The sequence below is a fragment of the Macrobrachium nipponense genome, chromosome 39, assembly GCF_015104395.2.
Source record: "Macrobrachium nipponense isolate FS-2020 chromosome 39, ASM1510439v2, whole genome shotgun sequence".
Lineage (NCBI taxonomy): Eukaryota > Metazoa > Arthropoda > Malacostraca > Decapoda > Palaemonidae > Macrobrachium > Macrobrachium nipponense.
The window spans coordinates 17,763,653-17,772,928 of NC_061099.1; positions in this window are offsets into that span (position 1 = coordinate 17,763,653).

Below are 9,276 nucleotides of genomic sequence, written 5' to 3' on the forward strand. Positions count from 1 at the left end.
TATATTATGTTGTGTTGTGTGTTGTGTGTTTGTTGTGTGTGTGTGTGTGTATGTATGTATGATGTATGTATGTATGTATGCTTAAAAATCACAGTAGATGCACGCCGACTTCATAAATAAGCGAATTCCACAGAAAATGATAGTCAGAAATCCAAGCGCTTTCGTCTTTACTCAAGACATTGTCAAGGAGTTAATGAGGTACAATTGGAGAGAAAGGTCTCAGGTGCAACACAAGATCAAGAATACCAGATGGTTAAGTGTCAAAAGGGTAAAAATTAAAAGAGGATAATCCAGGATTATCGGATATCACACGGTCACAAACCTAAACAAGGATTGGACCCTAACCGAAATTTTAAAAAAGTTTCTTTACAGTCCAAACATGTAAAAACTTCAATATATTAATTTGTTGCTTTTATATATTTTATCTACAACTTTTTTGTTTTTCATTATGAAAGCATCAAGTTTAAATAAACCAAGACTTAAATTTAGAACATTTCTATTTTTTGACTTGATGAACAACGATTCAATGATATTCCTTTTAACTGTGTCATTACATGGGAATTAATTAAGGCTCTTGCTTGACTCCAGTTAACTAGGTTATGGGTCTAAACAATCTCTCATATGTACGAATAATGCATTCGATATTTGCCCAGTTCTCACAGAATACTGATGCTGTTTGAGAGTTGTGAAAGAGATTTACCGGTTTGTCCGTAAGACTTTATCACACTTTTTGCAAGGAATTTCATATATGCAGCCTGGTAGATCTTTAGGAGAATTTTTTATTATTAAACTCTTGACATTAATATTACTGAAAACAACATTTATGTTGAAAAGCTTTAAAATTCTAGGAATATCTAAAAACCTTTCATCATAGGGTAATTTTAGAATGTTATTCTTACTAAATTCAAGTTTGTCATTAGTTGAATAAAATGTTTTTCTAGCTCTTTTCCATGCCACATCTACAGAAGGTCCTGGGTATTTAAGTTTCATTGCAATATCATAAATAGTTTTAAATTTCAGAGTCAATAAACTGCGGGCTACAGACAGTAAAGGCCCTTAGAAACATCCCAGAAAAAACAGAGAATTTTACATTTTGATGGTGATTGGAGTAGTAATGAACAAAAGAGGCAATGTTAGTTGATTTTCGAAAGACTGAAAAGGTGAAATTTCTATGGACAGTTACATCAAGAAAATTCAAATTACAATTTGAATGGAAACCATATCGAATGCATTATTCGTACATATGAGAGATTTAGACCATCCTATTAACTGGAGTCAAGCAAGAGCCTTAATCCCATGTAATGACACAGTTAAAAGGAATATCATTGAATCTTGTTTCATCAAGTCAAAAAATAGAAATGTTCTAAATTTGAGTCTTGGTTTATTTAAACTTGATGCTTTCATAATGAAAAAAGTTGTAGATAAATATAAGCAACAAAATTAATCTATTCAGTTTTTACATGTTTTGGACTGTAAAGAAACTTTTTAATTTCGGTTAGGGTCAATCTGTTTAGGTTTGTGACCGTGTGATATCCGATAATCCTGGATTATCTCTTAATTTTTACCCTTTTGACAATTAACCATCTGGTATTCTTGATCTTGTGTTGTACCTGAGACCTTTCTCTCCAATTGTACCTCATTAACTCCTTGACAATGTCTGAGTAAAGACGAAAGCGCATGGATTTCTGACTATCATTTTCCGGTGGAATTCGCTTACTTATGAAGTCACGTGCATCTACTGTGATTTTTTAAGCATAATGGAAACCACACGCAACTTCTATGCCTTTTCTTTGAATTTTCCGAGCCTTGTTCTATTCATGACATCCTTCTGTAATGCTCTTATCATCGCTCACAAACTGAAGCTCTGACTTAACTTTCTACGGAAGTGTATGAACGAGCAAGTGATGCCCAAGTCGATTTTACCAGTGAGAATTCTTCATCTAGAAGAGCGACCTTTCGACGAGTTTCAATGCATCATACTTCAGAAACACATCGACATCACAAAAGTGGAAGTAGATGATGCGTTTCGTACACTTAGAAGCAGACAGTATGGCTTTAATCAGACGGTTCCTGTCGATTGGAAGAATCGGATGCTGGATTATTGCTACAGAAAATTGAGAAAGTGCTGCAACCGTCTTGAAAGGAAGCTTCAAGTCAAGCTGAAGAATTTTATTGCTGAAAGTGACTGGGCTAAGCATGCCAACGTGGACTTCATGATTAATTTATCAGACAAACCAGTGGATAGTGCTACGACAGTGGCTTTGGGATATGGGTTAAGCTTTGGTGTATTTAATGGTAACCTGGACTGTGTCGACATCTCAAAATCCTTTTGTTATTTAGAAAAATCTAATCAAAACCTATGCCCTGATGATATCAATATTTGTAAAGGTATTGTGTATGGTGCTATGTGTAAGCCTTCTCCCCCTAATGTACCTGTGAGATTTCTCCAGGCTTTTAAGAAAATTAAAGAAGACGATACAGTGAAAGTGACTAAAGCAGATAAATCGAATGCAGTGGTAATAATGAATAAAAGTGACTATATAAGTAAAATAATGACATTGCTTAATGATACTGATACTTATACGAAACTGAGGTCTGACCCTACACAGACAGTGAACTCCCATTTTAATAAATTACATTTCTACTGACCCCCTAAAGATAAGACCAGAGAGACACCCAACAATAAAATAAAAATTCCTCACCTGGACAGGATAAAGACGGTGACTCAGACACTCGGATAATCTGACCCTTTTGCATTTACTTACCCAAATACCTTAGCCAAATCCCTGATTAACGTCCAAAAAAAAGACATCCCCAAGGACACCAAGGTTTATGAAGTCCTATGCCAGGACTGTGACCAATCTTACATCGGATTTACAGGAAAATCACTTCCCCAGAGATTAATACAACATTAACGGTCAGTTAGGTATGGACAACAGAACTCAGCTATTTTCAACCATATAAATTAACATAATCATAGAATAAACTGGAATTTGTCACGCATAATTTATAGCAGCAACTGCCAGTACAAGAGTCAAATGATGGAATCGGCCTTAATAAAAGAGAGGCAGGTAATGAACATCTCAAAAGGAGCATGGGATTCAGATGTGATCGACAAGATTTTCATTCAACCATCGCTTAAGAAGATTAAAGGAAGATTATCAGCAGGGGTGACCTAAATTGGCTTACCTGTGGATGGATCTCTTGGTATACATACCACCTTTTCTGTAAATTTTTTTCATTCATATACCTGAAGAGGGAGACAGCAGTCTGAAATATAGTACTTTTCTCTCTATATTTTGGTGTTTTTATGGGCTCCTTTTATTAGATGGAATTCTGTTGTAACAGAACATTTTTACCAGTCATATATATATATATATATATATATATATATATATATATATTATATATATATGTGTGTGTGTGTGTGTGTGTGTGTGTGTGTGTGTGTGTGTGTGTGTGTGTTTTCAAGTTGATGAATTTGAGATTGATAATTTTCTGCATTCCTTTTTTCACTAGTTAATGTCGACCGCTATTGTGTTCATGTGAACCTATTGCATTCATTGATTTATAACTCACACGGCTTCAATTTCGTCTTTACTCTAAACTCTCATGTGAATGCATAACAAAAGGAATAGAATGGGACAAGAGAGGAACTAGAAGATAAGGAAGAAGATATTACACCGAAAGTTAGAAAGTTATCCACTGTGACTGTGAAAAGCTCTGACGGAGACGATTTTTTTCATCTTAGATTCCCTTCTCAATAGAGTTACGAATCAGATCCTAAATTGTAGCCTCAGCATTATTCTGGCTCATGCCTCACTCTTCTCCTGCGCCAATTAATGGAGGATATACGACTTCTTTGATGTCAATAGTCCACTCTCCCTCGAGCTTTTTCAGAATAAAGCCATTTGGGTTGTTTTCCACAAGTTCTCTTTAGCTCTTGTAAGTGTTACAGCAACATTGCAGAAAAATATATCTAAAATCTACTCGATATTTGTATTATAATTAGTACACAATCCTATAGCGTGAATTTACCAAAAGAAAATAAAAAGAACCAGATATATTTCATTGAGAGATTATTTTCTTCCTATAGATAGAGTACGTTGTAAGTTCGTCATCAGCCTGTCATAAACTGAGAGCTCCCGTTCATGCAGCTAAAGTTGTTTAGAAACAACTGCGGGATTAACTACAATCTAACCTTTAAGTGGGTCAGGAATCCGCGTAGTGAATCGTGCTTACCCATTAAGCAGACTCATATCAGAACTGAACGTGACAGTCACATGATTCTTTTGTTCAGAAACCACTGATGTACGAGTGTCCACTGAGTAAGACTTCACTAAGCTACCAATTATACAAACGAGGAACCTGCATATCACATGTGATTATTCAAACGAGTTCCTGCTTTGAATTTCGAGGGCGAATATTTTCAGTATGTTGCTCAATTTTTTATATATATATAATTTACTTTTAATTTATGTAGAAATGAAAAAAAGATCATAAAACTTTTCGTGACTTGATCATAATAGCACGTGACTTCAACATAATAGCACGTCCAACAGTCCAATGATTTTGTGAGCAAGCAATCATGTCAGAGGGAAGGAAAAAAAAAAAAGAGCAATTATGCAAAGACTAACATACACGACACTAAATGAGTATGTGATTATAAAAACGGTCGAAAAAAAATGCTTCATGTGCACAGGAAAACCATTGTTGAGCATGGTACGGTTCCCTCTTCGTTTTAACTTAATTAAGGGACCAATTGAAGCAAACATCGAACACACAATACAGCAGACAGTAAAAATCCTGTCTACTAACGGGAGTTATGCGGTAAAGGGTGTAATCAACTAATCACGAACAGTTATTTCTAAATTTGCATTGAGATTAAGATTAATTTTATTCTCAGAAACTCGACTGATTAACTGGAGAGAGAGAGAGAGAGAGAGAGAGAGAGAGAGAGAGAGAGAGAGAGAGCGTTGTTTTCCACCAAGCAAAATATGTTGTATTGTACCCTGTTATGATTAAGGGATTCTTTTTTTTACCTTGATCGTAATTTTTATCCTTCATTCTTCTTGCCGTAACGAAGGCGAAACATAAAAATTATGCTTTTTTAGTACACGGAATAGTAGATAATTGCTAGATACGAAATGCTATAACCTGTTTTGAATAATTATGTTCAATTTGTTTTTAATTATTCTAAGGATAGAACAGAACAATATCTGGTTTTGCTCATAACTTTCTCAAAAGTTGTATTTCAACGGAAATCTTTCACATTCATAATTAATCCCTGATCCCATTTACCTACCTACCTGCCGAGAGCAACCAGATTCGCTGAACAGCATCACCAATATAAAATAAATGTGGCCTCTGTCGAACTTCTCAGTTCCAGGGGTCCTTTATTCCTTACACCATTGGACTATCTGTGGAACAGCCTCCCTGAGGATGTCGTGCAATTGGAACTTCGGAAATTCAAGCGAAAATACAATGCGTAACCTAATACTATTCCTCTTGCATTTTGATACATTTATCTGTTTACTATTTCTTTTAATAAGTGCTGCTCCTCTTTCTATATTTCCCTTTACTTCCTCTTACTTCTTTCTAATAAACACCACATTGAACCAGACAAAAACTTCTTTCAGTTTTCTTCTGAAGATTGAAATAGAAACCCACAAAATCGCTGTGCAACGAGTTTACTTCTAAGTATTTACATCTAATTTTACTCCACACTCGTGTACTTTCAGGCCCTATCTGTGGCCCATTTTCAAGAGATGTGTAGGTTGTCAGCCTGGGCCAAGGCCCAAAAGTCTTCTGGAACTTCTTCTCGTTGAGCTGTCATTTATGTGATGGCTGTTCTGGTTTCCTTGAGAGTTGCTAATCACCCTCTTGTCGCTTTGATATCCTGAGCTGATGGTCAATGGGATTAACCCTTATGGTAAGGGTGTGGTGCAAAAATCTGTTGGGCAGAAAACCTAATCTTCAGGTGAGCAGGGTCAATCTTAGCTTCTTTTAATATCAAAGCTCGGTTTATGGGATCTTCTGAGGTAATACCTTTGTTTCCTTCTATTACTTTCATCTCTCTGATGAGTGCTCCTTCTACTACCCTCCTGTGACTAATTTTATTGCTTTTGTATATAAGCCTACTGTTTTTAAAATCCACCCTATGGTCATCTTCCCAACAATGCCTAGCTATAGCACTCCCCTGAGAATTAAGCTGTACTGCCATTCTATGTTCTTGGATTCTAGTCCTTATTCCCCTACCTGATTCCCCCACACATTTGTCTCCTCAATTGTTTCAATTGATTAAGTATACCCCCGCTACATCATCTGTATTACTGTCCTCTCCTTCCAACTTATTTTTACATACTTTGTTTTTACGGTATTATCAAAGGTATACACAAATTTATACTTACTTTCTTTCATTTTTGAAGTGATTTGTTTCATTTTAGGCATAAAAGGGAGGGCAACTATTTTCTTGTTTTCTTTATTCCATGTACTCTCTACATTTGCTCTGTAAAAAATCTTCTTAGCTTTGTTGAGTGCCCTTTTTCTGAACCATTCCTGGTAAGCTAATGAATCAAAGCTTATATCGATGTAATTTATTTCTTGCTCTATCTTGCAAGGGTCACACGTTCTCATTGCCCTGAAAAATAAACCTGTTGGAGCACCTATTTTTATATCATGACTGTGAAAAGAGAAGAAATGAATATATGAGTTTGTATGTGTGGCCTTTCTATGTATGATGAATTCATATCCTGTTTCTTTTCTTTCTCTGAGTATGTCTAAAAAGGGCAGTTTATTATTATTACTTTTCTCCAAAGTGAACTGGATGTTGTTATCAAACTTATTGAGTTCGTCTAGAAAAGTTTCTATTTCATTTTCATCACCTAGCAGAATAGCAAAATTATCATCCACACATCTCCACCATCCTTGCAGTTTAAGTTAGGGACATTAACATTAGGAACTAGACTGGTTTCGAAATATTCTATATGGATGTTAGCGAGTATAGGTGATAATGAGGACCCCACAGCTACTCCATATTTCTGTTTGTAAACTTGTCCCTCAAACGTGAATTAAGTATCACTGACACATAATTTAATCAGCTCAAGGAAGACGCCTATTTCAATGTTTGGATTGAAAATACCCTCATTATGTTTAGTCTGAAGGAATTTAATACTTTATCTAAGGGGACATTGGTGAATAATGCTACTACATCAAAACTAACCACGTGTCCCTTTATATTCTTTTTCTTAACTTTGTCTATGAAATCTACTGAATGTTTAATATGTGATACTGAAAATATACCTAAGTATATTCCTAGTTCTCCAGCTAACCACACAGCTAAGTTTTTGTTAGGAGATTTCCTACTAAAAACAATAGGGCGTAGTGGGCAGCCCTCCTTGTGTATTTTGGGGCCTGCCATATATATATCTGCAAGCTCAGGTAATTTACTTGAGAATAATTTATTGCATAGCATGTCCTTCCTATTACCTAGTCTACTGATTATTTTCTTCACATTCTAATTAAAGGTATTCATCCCTTCCATGAAATCCTACAACACGAAGAAATTAAGAGAGAAAGCAAGTGAAGTTAATGAAATAATGACACTAATACACACCACCAGTATCACAGAAACAAATAGCCTGGCATATGCCGGAGCAAGAATAGTAACAGAACTCATGGGGATACGGACACCAACACAATCAACCCAACAGAAACCAAAACAGCAACCGCCTTGGAAAAGGCGCCTAGAAAAACAAATAATGGTGACGATACCTGATTTGAGTAAACTGAAGGAGATTGCAGAAAAGAGGATAAGAACAAGAAAACAAGGGAAGAACTGAACGAAAAATACAAAGGACAGGAGAAGAGACAACAACACCATAGAAGAATGAAGATATAAAACAGAGGCTCAAAGCCAAAGGACATTAAGATCCAACGGTAAATGAACAGGAATAAAGGATACCAACAGAACAAACTCTTCGGAACCAAGTAAGGAAGACTCTGGGAAAACATATGGAGCAAGCAGGTACTACACAACAAACATAAAACATGGCTCCAGAAAGTCAAGGCAGAAGAAGTGGAGAGAATAAAACAGATTCGCCGAGATCACGACAGACACAATAAGACACCAACTAAAGAAAATGCATAGCTGGAAAGCCCCAGGTCCCGACGGGATATATACTGGCTCAAATACTTCAAGGCCCTACACCCACGAATAGCAGAACAACTCCAGCATTGAATCACAAACCATCATGCACCCAAATGGATGACCACAAGGAGATCATGATCCGTAGTACAGAAATACAAGGACAAGGGAAATATTGCAAGTATCTATACAGGCCTATCATTTACCTACTAATAATGAGGAAGTTAATAATAGGTATCATCAGTGACAGGCTATACAACTAGCTTTAGAGGATACAAACACCATCCCCCACCAATAGAAAAGCTGCAGAAGGAAGTGTAGGGACACAAAAGACCAGCTCATGATCGACCCAATGAAGAGCAGTAAGAGAAGGAAAACCAAACTAAGCATGTGGCATGGATACAAGAGTCTTCGACGTGACATAATCACCCAAGAAATATAGTCTTTTTAAATAAATATGATGAAAATACTTTCCGTAACTATATAATCGCAAGCCTAGACAGCTGCAGTTTTCTGTAATTAGGGTATAAACAAATATCTATATAAGAGGCAGTGACAAAGCAACTAAACAAATACAGAATAGATGTAGATTGAAGGAGACGCGATGCAACATAGATTTTAGAACAAGGACCTCGTTACCAAGTGCTGAAAACGTAGGGACCTATAAAATTAAAAGCTTACCTACCTATTAAGAAACAGTTATGGTACGGAGGGAAAAGTCTCAAGAAAGTCCTCTCTATATTTATGTTGCAAACAATAAAAACAAGAATAAATAAAGATGGTGATGTTGAAAGATAGTACCAGAAATATAATAAGTGTAATTTCTGTAAAAATTGTCCTTATATGAACAAAATAATATGAGGTATGAAATTGGTTTGACACAAATAAAGTCGTAGGTTTAACAGCACAAACAAGTGTAAAAGTATATACTTGAAAGCCACCAAAATATTATAGTCATGTTTTTAAAAGTTATAAAGTAACTCTCAAACATATGTGACTAATTATTATAAAATGTACTTAAAAATAGATTAAAAATTAAAAAATTGTTTTAAATTAAAGATTTAAGTCCCAATAATTAGTTTAAAACGATAATAAATTATCTTTTATTATCATATCTGTGGTTCATATTT